Here is a 10722-nt window from a genome sequence, read left to right as displayed (position 1 = left end):
CGCTCGCGCGACCAATCACAAGCCACGACGTCGCCGCGACGTCACGCAAGGTCCTGCAAGCGCTGATTCTTAGGAAGGAAGGCTGCCGGAAAGAAGCAGGGCGCGTCCGAGGGTGAGTATATTCCTATTAGGTATATACTCACCCTCGGACGCGCCCTGCTTCTTTCCGGCAGCCTTCCTTCTTAAGAATCAGCGCTTGCAGGACCTTGCGTGACGTAGCGGCGACGTCGCGGCTTGTCATTGGTCGCGCGAGCGGTCACAAGGGCGGCCGCGCGACCAATCACAAGCCGCGACGTCACCGCGACATCACCGCAAGGTCCTGGAAGCGCTGATTCGAAGGAAGGAAGGTTCCCGGTTAGTACCAGGGCGCGTCAGAGGGTAAGTATAGCGATATTTTTTATTTTAATTCTTTATTTTACATTAAATATGGATTCCGATACCGATTTCCGATATTGCAAACATATCGGAAATCGGGATCGGAATTCCGATACCACATTCAGAAGATCGCCGACTTCATGGCCGACCCCACACAGGGGTCGGGTCGGGTTTCATGAAACCCGACTTTGCCAAAAGTCGGCGACTTCTGAAAGTCGCCGACCCGTTTTGCTCAACCCTACTCTCAACGTGTTACACATAAATCAGCGTCTATTGCTGTGACCGCCAGTGCGGCGCCATGCGCCAGTAGTGCGCTTACTAACCCACGTCCGGGTGCTTAGTGGTGTCTGCCAGCACGGCACAGTTCGCACTTCGGTGCTCTAACTATATCTAACAGTTACCTAACACACCCAGTTGCGGTGTTGTTCGCAGGTAGTCTGAACGGACTTCAACCCTGAGTCTTGGGATTGAGTTCACTGACTCCTTGCTTGCACTCATTAGTGCAGTATTGCGGACCTGTGACTTTACAGGATTCACTTCCACCACCATATAGCGCTGCCATTTAGTAGCAGCAGGTTTTCACCTGCACGGTGGACCCCGGACTGCGAACGCACCAATATTATTTCCCCTTAAGGCCCCTTCACATTTAGCGACGCTGCAGCGATACCGACAACGATCCGGATCGCTGCAGCGTCGCTGTTTGGTCGCTGGAGAGCTGTCACACAGACCGCTCTCCAGCGACCAACGATGCCGGTAACCAGGGTAAACATCGGGTAACTAAGCGCAGGGCCGCGCTTAGTAACCCGATGTTTACCCTGGTTACCATGCTAAAAGTAAAAAAAAACAAACACTAGATACTTACCTACCGCTGTCTGTCCTCCAGCGCTGCGCTCTGCTTCTCTGCTCTCCTCCTGTACTGTCTGGGAGCCGGAAAGCAGAGCGGTGACGTCACCGCTCTGCTTTCCGGCTCACAGCCAGTGCAGGAGGAGTGCAGAGAAGCAGAGCGCAGCGCTGGAGGACAGACAGCGGTAGGTAAGTATGTAGTGTTTGTTTTTTTTTACTTTTAGCATGGTAACCAGGGTAAACATCGGGTTACTAAGCGCGGCCCTGTGCTTAGTTACCCGATGTTTACCCTGGTTACCAGTGAAGACATCGCTGGATCGGTGTCACACACGCCGATCCAGCGATGTCTCCAGGGAGTCCAGCGACGAAATAAAGTTCTGGACTTTATTCAGCGACCAACGATCTCCCAGCAGGGGCCTGATCGTTGGTCGCTGTCACACATAACGATTTCATTAACGATATTGTTGCTACGTCACAAATAGCAACGATATCGTTAACAATATCGTTATGTGTGAAGGTACCTTTATACTTGGTGCATTCCGCCAGTTCTAACACCGGGTTCTCTCTGCAGTTTATTTGGTAAGCGCTGTAGCTTGCCAAATAATGAGGGAGCCAAACAAATGTGCTCATCGCTAAACCTAATGCCTTCATACTGCCTCTATGAACTTACCAAAAGTGATAAGCCTAGATACAACTCTTATACACGGCCAATAAGACTTCTCGATGTATCACTGACTACAGATATTGCAGAATCTACTCATTCAAATGTAAAATGTACAGAACTGGAAAGATTTCTGAATAGTAAATGCCTAAGCAAACTGTGATTCACCTATAAAAGCAAATCCTTACCTGCATAATACACAAAATATACACACATAATACAGCTTAATAGGTTTTCTATTGAGTTAGGGCTTAGGAAAACAGATTATGACTTGTTTAGGCAGCACGAGTAACACATGCTGTAACCAGACACAAGTCAATGGGCTAATAGGTGTTTGTAAAGCTCGCTCTACTATTTCCATCCCATTGACTCTCATCGCTTGAATGCCTGCATACCTTGCGAAAATGAAATTTTAGGAATTCCAAAAATTGCTGTCATAGGACTTACACCATTGTATGAAGCAACCACAAAAATGTAGCACTTGACATAAATGAAACACATTTCAGCACCTTCTCATGCCGCTTCAGTCCTGCTGATGTTTGCTGACATTATTGGACGTATGAAGCAGATGCATGGCAAGTTCGTCTCTCCTGATGAGTTAAAAACTCACCGACCTGAGGTATTAAATTCCTTATCAATATTTTACGCTTCACAGGAAACCCGTCGACATGATTTTACTACTTGAAACTAGCGCTCCAGCTGTACAGCCCCTTGTATAGCAGAAAAAAAGATACCTGTCTTGTAGTAACCTAATGTTCCAGCGCTGAGAAATCGAGCTTTGTAGTTATATGCAAATTAGCCTGCAAGTGCACTAGGGCCGTTTTGAGATGGAGTGCACTGAAACATCCCCAATACACTTCCCGGCGAATTTGCATATAAATACAAAGCTTGATTCCTCAGCGCTGGCACATTACTACAAGACAGGTATCATTTTTATTGTTGTTCAAGGACCTACAGTCATGGCCAAAAGTTTTGAGAATGAGACAAATATTAATTTTTCCAAAGTCAACTGCTTCATTTTTTCTAATGGCAATTTGCATATACTCCTGAATATCAGAGTGATCAGCTTAACAGCAATTACTGTACTTCCAAAGTCAATATTTGCCCAGAAAATGAACTTTAACCCCCAAAACACATTTCAACATCATTGCAGTCCTGCCTTAAAAGGAGCAGCTAACATCGTTTTAGTGATTGATCCATTAGCACAGGTGTGGGTGTTGATGAGGACAGGGCTGGCGATCAATCAGTCATGATTAAGTAAGAACGACATCACTGGACACTTTAAAAGGAGGCTGGTGCTTGGTATCGTTGTTTCTCTTCAGTTAACCATGGTTATCTCTAAAGAAACACGTGCTGCCATCATTGCACTGCACAAAAATGGCCTAACAGGGAAGAGTATCGCAGCTACAAAGATTGCACCTCAGTCAACAATCTATCGCATCATCAAGAACTTCAAGGAGAGAGCTTCCATTGTTGTCAAAAAGGCTCCAGGGCGCTCAAGAAAGACCAGCAAGCTCCAGGACCGTATCTTAAAACTGTTTCAGCTGCGGGATCGGACTACCAGCAGTGCCGAGCTTGCTCAGGAATGGCAGCAGGCTGGTGTGAGTGCTTCTGCACGCACTGTGAGGCGGAGACTCTTTGAGTAAGGCCTGGTTTCAAGGAGGGCAGCAAAGAAGCCGCTTCTCTCCAGAAAAAACATCAGGGACCGACTGATATTCTGCAAAAGGTACAGGGAGTGGACTGCTGAGGACTGGGGCAAAGTTATTTTCTCTGATGAATCCCCTTTTTGATTGTTTGGGACATCTGGAAAACAGCTTATTGGGAGAAGAAGAGGTGAGCGCTACCACCAGTCTTGTCTCATGCCAACTGTAAAGCATCCTGAAACCATTCATGTGTGGGGTTGCTTATCAGCCAAGGGAATCGGCACACTCACAATCTTGCCTAAAAACACAGCCATGAATAAAGAATGGTACCAGAATGTCCTCCAAGAGCAACTTCTCCCAACCGTCCAAGAGCAGTTTGGCGCCCAACAATGCCTTTTCCAACATGATGGAGCACCTTGCCATAAAGCAAAGGTGATAACTAAATGGCTCATGGAGCAAAACATAGAGATTTTGGGTCCATGGCCTGGAAACTCTCCAGATCTTAATCCCTTTGAGAACTTGTGGTCAATCATCAAGAGACGGGTGGACAAACAAAAAACAACAAATTCTGCCAAAATGCAAGCATTGATTATGCAAGAATGGACTGCTATCAGTCAGGATTTGGTCCAGAAGTTGATTGAGAGCATGCCAGGGAGAATTGCAGAGGTCTTGAAGAAGAAGGGTCAACACTTCAAATATTGACTTGCTGCATTAACTCATTCTAACTGTCAATATAACCTATTCGTACTCATAATATGATTGCAATTATATTTCTGTATGTGATATAAACATCAGACAAACACTAATAAAAACCAGAGGGCAGCAGATCATGTGAAAATATAATTTTGGTGTCATTCTCAAAACTTTTGGCCATGACTGTATATAGCCACAACACAAGTTTCATTAGTAAAATTGTTCCGAGAGATTTCTTTTAAGTGGTATTGTATCAATTTTATCTCAAAGGGTTTATCCAGGACTATAACATTGATGGCCTATTCTTTGGTTGTGGCGGCGGCAGGACAGGTGAGTAGAGAGATGACTATTATTATTGTTATTTTTTAAAAATCTTTGTTATTATGCTCTGGAGTCTGGAGAGACCCCAAAAAATAATGAGGAACATTCAGTTGTAATTGAATAATTTTGATGAAAATCAAATTTCCTTAGGGTCCATTTTCTCCTGCTATCCTTTTGAGAATAAAAAATATTGGGTCTAAAACATTTTAGTGGAAAAACTATTTTTTTTTTAATTTTCATAGATCAACGTTGTAAAATTCTGCGAAGCACTTGGGTGTTCAAGGTGCTCACAAAACATCTAGATAAATTCCTTGAGGGGTCTAGTTTCCAGAATGGGATCACATGTGGGGGTTTTGGGGGGTTTCTACTGTATAGGCACATCAGAGGTTCTCCAAACACGACATGACATTCACAGACCATTTCATCAAAGTCTGCATTCCAAAATATCACTTCTTCCTTTGTGAACCCTGCTGTGTGCCCAAAAGTTTAGTTTTCCTCCACATATAGCATATCTGCATACTCAGGATAAATTGCACCACAAATTGTACAGTGCAATTTCTCTTGTTACCCTTGTAAAAATATAATAATTGGGGCTAAAATAATTTTTTTGAAGGAAGAATTAGATTTTTTATCAGCTCAATGTTATAAACTTCTGTGAAGCACCTATTGGTGCAAGGTGCTCACCACACATCTAGATAGATGCCTTGAGGGGTCTAGTTTCCAAAATAGGGTCACTTGTGTTTTTTTACTGCTTAGGTACATCAGGGGCTCTTAAAACGTGAAATGGAGTCCTCTCTAAATTCCAGCCAATTTTGTGTTCAAAAAGTCAAACTGTGCTCCTTCCCTTCCAAACCCTGCTGTGCACCTAAACAGTAGTTTTTCCCCACATAAAGAATACTGGCATGCTCAGTGGAAATTGCACAACACTGCTGTGAATTATGTTGTCGGGCTCCCTCCTGTGGTCATGAATGGTACTTCGGCTGGTTCTGTCCATGGACTTCCTCTGGTGGGTGTTTCTGAGTTTCCTTTCACAGGTGACAAGGTTAATTCGTTAGCTGCTGCTCTATTTAACTCCACTTAGATCTTTGCTCCAGGCCACCTGTCAATGTTCCAGTATTGGTCTAGTTCACTCTTGGATCGTTCTTGTGACCTGTCTTCCCTGCAGAAGCTAAGTTCCAACTTGTATCTCTTTGGTTTGCTATTTTTCTGTCCAGCTTGCTATTTTTTGTTGTCTTGCTTGCTGGAAGCTCTGGGACACAGAGGGAGCGCCTCCGCACCGTGAGTCAGTGCGGAGGGTCTTTTTGTGCCCTCTATGTGGTCTTTTTGTAGGTTTTTGTGCTGACCGCAAAGTAACCTTTCCTGTTCTCGGTCTGTTCAGTTAGTCGGGCCTCACTTTGCTAAATCTATTTCATCTCTGTGTTTGTATTTTCATCTTACTCACAGTCATTATATGTGGGGGGCTGCCTTTTCCTTTGGGGAATTTCTCTGAGGCAAGGTAGGCTTTATTTTCCTTTCTTCAGGGCTAGCTAGTTCCTTAGGCTGTGCCGAGTTGCATAGGGAGCGTTAGGCGCAATCCACGGCTATTTCTAGTGTGCTTAATAGGATTAGGGATTGCGGTTAGCAGAGTTCCCACGTCCCAGAGCTCGTCCTTTATTATCAGTAACTATCAGGTCATTCCGTGTGCTCTTAACCACCAGGTCCATTATTGTCCTGACCACCAGGTCATAACACAACACATTGTACAACACATTTTGGTATCCATTTTTTCCTGTTAGGGTGCCGTCTCGCAGTGGCACTTTGGTCGCTATGACGGCACGATCCGTGACGCTCCAGCATCGCACTATTATCGCTCCAGCATCGTAGACTGCGGTCACACTTCGCAATGCACGACGCTGGAGCGATAATTTCATGACATGTTTGCGATGTAGAAGCTGTTGGTTATTATGCGCACATCCTATACAATATCGTGCACACCTTTGTTACACGATGCGATCATGCCACCACAGCGGGCAGAGGTGTATCTAGCGTTTCTGGCACCCGGGGCAAGAATTCATTTTGGCGCCCCCCCCCCCTCCAAGGGCATATGCCCCCCGTCAGCCCCATCATTGCCCTCTCCCCCCCACACACACCATTCACTTCTCTGCACATTCCCCTACAGCGTGATATATACACACACACACACACAATACTGAGACACACACATACGCACACACTCACATACACACACTCACACACTCACACACATACACATTCACACACACACATACATTCACACACATTCACACACATACACACTCACATTCACACACATACACACACTCACATACACACACACATACACACACTCCTCTCACCTCTCCTCGCGCTCTGCGCAGCAGCTCCATCGCCTTCCTCTGATACAGCCGGCCGCTGAATGATGACGTCATCCAGCGGCGCGTCTGTGTGAGAGGAAGCAGGAAGAAGACAGATCATGCGGCTGGGCAGTGGAGCTGCAGGGATTTCTCCCTGCCCACCGCAGCCACTCTGCAGGGGCTCCCCTCCCCCTCTGCACACACTGGGAGCCGGCACTCTGCAGCTTCTCTGTGCCAGCTGTCAGCTTGACAGTCGGCACAGAGAACAGCTGACTCCCAGTGCGGGGGGCGGCAGAATGCAGCCGCCGGGGGAGACACTGCAGACCACCGAATTAGGCGGCCCGACTGCGCCCCCCTGCCGGATGCGCCCAGGGCAAATGCCCCGGCTGCCCCCCCTAGATACGCCACTGACAGCGGGACACTTGACGATCTGCTACGACGTACGATTCTCAGCGGGGTCCCTGATCGCAGTAGCGTGTCAGACACAGCGAGATTGTAAGTATATCGCTGGAACATCACGAATCGTGCCGTCGTAGCGATCAAAATGCCACTGTGTGAAGGCGCCCTTACTCTTGTGAAAAACAAAAAGGGTCTATATTAAAACTTTTGTGGAAAAAAGTAAATGTTCATTTTTTTCTTCCTCATTGCAAAAATTCCTGAAAATCACCTGAAGGGTTAATAAACTTCTTAAATGTGGTTTTGAGCACCTTGAGGGGTCAGTTTTTAGAATGGTGTCAATTTTGGGTATTTTCTGTCACTGAGACCCCTCAACGTCACTTCAAACGTTATGGGGTCACCAAAAAAAAACTATGTTTCAGAAATTATGCTGATGTAAAGTAGACATGTGAGAAATATTATTTATTAACTGTTTTGTGTGACATAACTCTTTGATTTAAAGGCATACAATTATTTTTTTTCAATTTCTAAATCATGAAGTACAATATGTCACGAAAAAAATCTCTGACTAAGTGGGATCCGTTGAAGCGTTCCAGAGTTATAATACCAAAAAAGTGACACTGCTCAGAATTGCAAAATTTGGCCTCATCATGAAGGTGAAAACAAGCTTTGGGGTTGAAGTGGTGTGATGAAATCTGTCAGTAGGATCAACCCTCCTAAGCCCTCTATATTGTCATGCAGGTCCTAGTTGAATAAAATGATACCTTGATATCTACGATCCAATGGCTTCTACATCTATAATTTTCTTACATGTAAATGAGCTGTTAAGATCTATGGGCCGCACATAGATCTCCTGGATAATCTGCCTCTATAGCTTATTTTAAATGAAAAGGGGCATTGCCATTCTGTGCCATGTAATGACTGACAGTCTGCTCTCCTGATTTACATGTCTCACACTCTAACGCCCCATTATATTTAAAAAAAGCTCTGAAGCAAATTCTTCAGGCGATCTGTGTCCATCTCGTAGATTTAAATTTTTAAGAAAAATGTGGATTTCTCTGGAATAAGACATCAGATCGCAGATATCAATGTATCATTTTTTTCAACTTTCCATGACTTACTTTCCCATTTAGACAGTCTAAAAGAGATGTCCCTACTAACACATTCCCCTTAAAAGTATGATATAAGCAAACAAACCTTGTGGGATTCCCTAGGATTTGGGTACGACTGCAACGCCTTATGTTCCTGCATCCACTGAACTTCTGACATTGAGAGATGCTGTTGTACTCTGAGCAGAATAGTTGTTAAGTCAAAAAATAACTCCAGATGTGTATCACTTTTAGGTCATATTAATTGGAAAAAGAATCATGCAACATGTAACCACCGATTGACCAAACCGCTGCATGACCAGCTCTACCCTCGCCTACTGTATTCTCACCCATCCCTTGTAGATTGTGAGCCCTCGCGGGCAGGATCCTCTCTCCTCCTGACTTGTATTGTTTAAGATTATTGTACTTGTTTTTATTATGTATACCCCTCCTTACATGTAAAGCGCCATGGAATAAATGGCGCCATAACAATAAATAATAATAATAATAATAATAATAACATGTCATCCGGTGTTTATACTACCCAACATTCGGAAGTGTAGTTGCTGAGGTTTAATGAAGGTTCATTTTAACTACTGAAGTCTAAAGCTTCATGCACATGGCTAGATGAACACAGAAAGTCTCCTGACGATGCTATCCAATACTCCATTGGTGACTTTGATGCTAGTCTCACCAAGAAGCAGTGTTTATAGCTTCCATTATTGGGAAGTATCACCATGATCACAATATTTCATGACCTTAAATCAACGATTCTGACCTGATACTGTATTTCTTCATTCATTAAAGGCACAAATAAGTAGTTGAAGGAGCACCATATGCCTAATTCAAGAGGAAAACTACTTTTCCTTGACCAGAACACTAAACACGAATGCCTCCCTCTCCCCCTCATATCCCATGATGGAGAGCCTAGCTATGAACCTACCATATTAAAGGTAAGATGTAAATAAATAATAAGTATTATTTCTCTACGCCCCATGTGTCCAACAGTGCATTCAATAGAGCGAAGCACGTTGATACTCTAAGGAGTGCGGAATCATTTATTTGAACTTGCATCCAACTTTTTCCATCTTGTTCGCCTTCATCTATACAAGATGGAAAAACCATAGATATATTAAACTCATGAGAGTTAAAAAAAATCAAGTTTTCATTTAGAAGACCTAAAGAAAACCACATAGCCCTTTGCTCACCCTATCTTTGTTGTGCACATAAAAATATTATTTCGGATTCATCCCTTTTTCCCCTTACATGGTGGTGCTTAGGCCACATTTGCTAGGAAAAAGTTTACCACAGGATGTCGGGAATCTCTTTCTCCTGGACATTGCCAAACAGAATAATTATCCCAATGTTGTCATACCTGTAAAAGCATTTCAGATTTTCTCTATCCAAGAACACAAACCAAATATATCCTATTAAGGGCTGATTTGTATGGCAGCAAATCCTAAATTGTACATAGACTGGAATGTCCCGGTAAAGTTTTATGTGTAGGTAGAACAAAGCCCCCACAGACTGGGGAAAGAACAGACGAAATCCTAAAATATCCAATAAACTGCATCACATAAACACATTATTAGTGTGATAAACTGCCGAGAGGATGTCAACACGGAAAAAAATGAAGACCGGCAACTTTATTGCTAAAGCCGTAAAAATGTACCAGTGGAACTTTCAATCTTCTTGTGTTTGTTATAGTGTAACAAGCCAGAGTCGAGGTTTTAAGACTCAACTGTCTATGCTTGTCTATCATGACCCGGAGCCATGGACAATTTAGGAACTGTCTGACTCTCACAAAAGAACAATACAATCTTTGATTCTTTGCCATGATTAAGCCTTGAGGTTAACAGGCCGATCCCCACCTTCTCACTTCTTCAACAATAAAACCATTCAAACCCTGCATTATTGTGATTTCTCGGCAATTTCTGCTCTCACGTTGTCTTTGTTGTTTCTATTCACCTGGAAGCGTATTTTATTCTGCCATACACGCTTATCTGCTGCAATGGCAGAAATCTCTGCATACGCAGCACTTATAAATAATGTATGGGGACCTGAGTCATATAGATATGAAGGCAAACAAAGAAATAGTGAAATCAGAGGAGCAACTTATAGATGAATACCCAATCTTATACATACTGTATACCAATTTCGCATTGGTTTGAGATCATACTCAGGCCTCATTCAGATGTACGATTTTCATGTACCAGTGTTATCCATGTTTTTCAGGAATAGGACTCGTGCTGTGCTAGTCTATGAGGCCATCCAAATGACTGAGATATTTGACGGACTGAGAAGTCCACGGAAAATCGAGGAGACATGTCCAATTTTAGTCGAGGATTGAC

General features: G+C 43.8%; 1 long non-coding RNA gene across 1 annotated transcript; it reads left to right on the top strand.

Moving 5' to 3' along the window:
- The first annotated feature begins 2405 nt into the window (after nt 1-2405).
- Nucleotides 2406-8818, top strand: LOC138671915 (uncharacterized). Its single transcript, XR_011319479.1, has 3 exons — nt 2406-2498; nt 4486-4545; nt 8627-8818. It is a non-coding gene; the product is annotated as an uncharacterized lncRNA (long non-coding RNA).
- Nucleotides 8819-10722: the final 1904 nt, after the last annotated feature.

This window comes from Ranitomeya imitator, chromosome 3 (assembly GCF_032444005.1).
Source record: "Ranitomeya imitator isolate aRanImi1 chromosome 3, aRanImi1.pri, whole genome shotgun sequence".
Classification (NCBI taxonomy): domain Eukaryota; kingdom Metazoa; phylum Chordata; class Amphibia; order Anura; family Dendrobatidae; genus Ranitomeya; species Ranitomeya imitator.
This window is presented reverse-complemented; position numbering and strand designations above follow the sequence as displayed.